This window comes from Lathyrus oleraceus, chromosome 7 (genome assembly GCF_024323335.1).
Source record: "Lathyrus oleraceus cultivar Zhongwan6 chromosome 7, CAAS_Psat_ZW6_1.0, whole genome shotgun sequence".
Classification (NCBI taxonomy): domain Eukaryota; kingdom Viridiplantae; phylum Streptophyta; class Magnoliopsida; order Fabales; family Fabaceae; genus Lathyrus; species Lathyrus oleraceus.
The window spans coordinates 525,916,811-525,921,715 of NC_066585.1; positions in this window are offsets into that span (position 1 = coordinate 525,916,811).

Genomic DNA, 4,905 nt, shown 5'->3' on the forward strand with positions numbered 1-4,905 from the left:
CTCTTTTGGAAGTCCCATATGTCAATATCCCCCATCATTATAGGGAAACTGACCCACTAGATACCCCTATAGTTGACCCTTAACTTCTCTCCCATTTCAAACATATCATCGTCATCACCCAATGTTTGTCGTACATGTCCTTGAGGTCAATGCAGACTCTCCTTCGATGCTCTCTCCATCACTGAATCTGATTCTACAACCTAAGTCTGATCTTCTGATATCCCTTCGAAAAGGTATACGTCAAATATGAAATCCTTATCCACTTTATATTGATTTATGTTATCATCGTCTTTCCCCTTTGTAGTGTACTTGCTTATCTTCTTTGTCTTCTATTTCCATTCCTAAAACTCCAGGTGAAGCATTATCTCACCCTTAGTGGAAGCAAGCAACGATTGATGAAATATGTGCTCTTCAAAGAAGTTATACCTGTGAACTGGTTCCTTTTCCCCTGGAATGTTGTTGGCTTTATACAGGGAATGTTGGTTGAGATGGTAAGATTAATTGATTTAAAGCTCACTTGGTAGCCAAAGGATTCACTCAGATTTTGGGGTTGGATTATAGTGATACCTTTTCACCTATAGCCAAGATGGCATCTGTTAGACTTCTTTTAGCCATTGCATCCATTCGATATTGGCCTCTTCATCAACTTGACATCGAAAGTGCCTTTTTACATGGTGATCTTGAAGAGGAAGTATATATGGAGCAACCTTTTGGGTTTGTTGCTCAGGGGGAGTCATCAAATATGGTTTGTAGGCTACACGCCTTATTATGGTCTTAAACAATCTCCAAGAGCTTGATTTGGCAGATTCAACATTTTAGTACAATAGTTTGATATGGTCCATAGTGAAGCTGACCATTCTATTTTTTATCGTCATTCAGACCAATGGTGTATTTATATTATTGTGTATGTATATGACATTGTCATAACTGGTAGTGATCAACAGAGAATACTCTAGTTGAAACAACATTTGTCGAAATAATTTCAAACAAAAGCTCTTACTAAAATCCGTTATTTCTTGGGTATTGAGGTAGAGTAATCTAAAGATGGTTTGGTGATTTCTCATCGGAAATATGCTATGGATATTTTGGAAGAAACATGTTTCTTAAATTCCAAACCAGTTGATACTCCTATGGACCCAAGTGTCAAACTACTACCCAATCAGGGGGATCCTTTATCTGACTCAGGAAAGTATAGGAGATTAGTTGGAAAGTTGAATTATCTCACAGTCACTCATTTAAACATTTCTTTTGCATTCAGTGTGGTAAGTCAGTTCTTAAATTCCCCTTGTCAGGAACAGATGGATGTTATTATCCGAATTCTGAGATACATCAAATGTGCTCCAGGAAAAGGTCTCGTGTATGAAGATAAAGAACGTACTCAGATAGTTGGATACTCTGATGCTGATTAGGCAGGGTCATCCATTGATAGACGATCCACCTTTGGGTATTGTATACTTGTTGGAGGAAACCTTATATCCTGGAAAAGTAAGAAACAAAATGTAGTTGCAAAATCAAGTGTCGAGGCAGAGTATAGGGCCATGGCAATGGCAACATGTGAACTTATTTGGTTAAAATAATTGCTCAAGGAACTTCAAAGTGAAGAAGTAAGACCAATGACACTTATTTGTGATTGTCAAGTTGCATTTCATATTGCTTCAAATCCATTCTTCCATGAGAAGACCAAACATATTGAGATAGAATGTCACTTTGTCGGAGAGAAGATCGAGTCAGGCGACATCACCACAAGCTTTCTTAACTCTAATGATCAATTGGAAGACGTGTTTACAAAATCCCTATGGAGCATCAGAACCAATTATATATGTAACAAGCTTGGTGCATTTGACTTATATGCTCAAGCTTGAGGGAGAGTGTTGATATGTATATATGTATATATAGGAAGAGAATATTCTCTAGAATATTCTTTAGTGTATTCTATAATAGAATATGATAACTATGTAATCAATAGTATAAGCTATCCTTTTTTCCTATATAATACATCTCCCATAGTGCTATTCAAACACACGATTTAACCTAAATGTCTCTTAGTCTCTCCTAATTCAATAGATCCAATGAAGATTGGGTACCTAGCATTATTTGTTGATCTTAAAGGATACATGTCTTGGCTCTATGAAGAGAGTATGGAATCTTGTTTATGGAGGTTCAAGACATAATATGGGTGACATCTCTTTATTGCTTTGACTATGTGGAAAGCAAGAGGGATAGTGTTACCAAGGAGGTTAACTTTTAGTGATCTTTTAATTGGTAAAAGTGTGTTGATTATTATTAATGGTTTATATCCGAGAAGTGTCATAAAAGGTATTGTGTTTAATCATGTAGGTTTATCTTCAACAAGACATACTCAAGTTCATCAAATTATGGATTGATCAACCTAAGATGATAAAACATGAGGACGACTAAGATAACTATCATGATTGAACAAGATTGAAATTCCATTCATAAAGATGATCATCAAGTCAGTGATAATCTTGGATACATTACTAATCACACTATAAAGTACTTTTTCAAATGGAAAAGTGGTAAGAATGTTCATTCTCATTGAGTTTGTGGCACGTTTCGCATTCATTTCAACTTTCGTTCAAGAGTTCCTTGTGGAATGCAAGTACATCCTCCGTCTTTTTTTTGGTGAGGTGATATCGTTTCATTCCTTTTCTTGCTTTGTAAGTAAGTTCTTCTTTTACCTTTTTATTTCTCAAAGGTATGTGATATTACGTGTATGATGTTTGTTATGAGTGTTCGCTTCCAAAATTTTCAAATGTGACCATTGTGTGTTTTCATTTTACATGTTTATAGTGGCCTTATTCTAAATGTCTTCATATTTGATCTATATATTTTACCATTTTATGCTTACATTTATGTGTTTGCATGTTATTAGCTAGCAAATCATGAAAAACAATCATATGCATAAGTCTCTCATCAATTAGTCATGCTTGAGTCAAATTGAGTCCTCCAAACTCATTCCAAATTCACATATGTCAAAAAAATTAAGTTTTGGACATTATGTGTCGGCACAAAATTCGTATAGGTCGGCACATAAAATCAAATTTTGAATTTGTCAAAATTCTTTAAGTATGTGTCAACACATGTAATGGATAGGTCGACACATAATTTTTTTTTAATTCTATGCTATTCGCTTCAGTATGTGCCGACACATGACCTTGATAGGTCGGAACATGCGTTCAAAGGTCGACTCATAAGCTTCTTTTTGGTCAATCTCTCTTCATTTCCTTCACTTCCCATACATGCACCAAGTTTCCCAAACTTTTTCACTTCATCTTGAACCTTGAAAATCATTCAATCCACATTAAATATTGCTTGTTTCATTCACTTCATATCATTAACATTCATATTTCCAACAGATTATTTGCATTTTCATCCATTTCTCTTATTTTCCCTTCAAAAACCCTATTTCACCCTAACTCACAAAAAGTCCGAATTTTCACTTTTTTTATGGTTCATCTTCACTTCTTTGTTTGTTTCTGTGATTGTGTGTCTCATTTGAGTGTGCTGGTATTCATTAATCTCTCATACTCATTCACTTTTCATTCAAACATTTCATCAAACACATGGTATGCACACTTTTTTTGAATATTTTCCATGGCTCATAAGCTCTCTAAGACCAAAGGTGATTCCAAAGGCAAAGGTAAGGCTAATACGTCCTCTACTACTATGGAAAATCCACTTTCTTTGATTTCTTGAAAGTGTGCTGAAGAATTTAAGGAGAAACATAAACATAGGCTTGTGGTGAACAATATGCATGGAAGGCAAGTGTGGTTGGTGGTTTGGATATCCCTGTAATGGCTGATATTATTGCACATCAGCAGATTGATTATTTTCTATAGCTTGCTCAAGACTACAACGAAGACCTCATCCGTATCTTCTACTCCGATTTGCATGCTAAGAACAGTTCTTGCTTCAAGTTCACTATTGGTAACATTGTTTATGAATTCACAAGTTATCTTTGGAAATACTTATTTGGTATAATTGTTGCTAATGGTGATGATGATGAAGTTGATTCGTTAGTGACTGATATCCACACTCACACTCACTTTATGTGGAATGTTCGTGTGAATCAGCTACTTAGAGCTCCTCGTGATGAAGGTTATTACGATTCTATTACCATTGGGCAATTGAAAATGGTTTCTAGAATTTTTCTATGGCTAGTTTCTCATGTCCTGCACCCGAAAAATGGCGGATTCTCTAGAATTGATTTTGCTGAAATTCATTTGTTGTATATTCTATTGAACAAGATCAAGATCAACTGGCCACACTACTTTGTCTCTCGTATGTTTTCTATCAAAGAGTGCAATAAAAGGACATCTTTTTTCTATGTCTCCATGATTACCAAAATTCTGAATCACTTCAACATTGGCATGCCCAATCTCATTTACAAATCTCCTGGACTAGCTCAAGAGGTTTCTCAATGTACCCTTACTAACTCGGGATATTTTGAGGACATAAATCGTCGGACATATTACTTCCGTGCAGGTAAAAATGGTAGGAAATTTTACAATTTTGATGATCTTGCAGAATTTCACGATGATGTTACTGAAGCTCATATGATTGATGAGCAACCTATGGGTGTTCCTCATGATGTTCCCGAGGGCGATGCTGTTATGCAAGATGCTCCTCATGGTAGTAGTTATGGTCTTGGTTTTTATGACACGTCCTCAATAATAAGTATGCTCTAGAATATGCAGTTTGGGATAAACCATATGATCGCGTCTGAGAATGCAACCATCATCATTATATGAGGTTTTATCGAGAGATGTGTTAATTCTTGGAATATCACTATGGTAATGATGATCAAGGTTGGCATAGGGGTATAAGATCGGTGCCTAAGGGACGTGAAAGAAGATGAAGTGTTGTTGGATGAAGTGTTGTAAT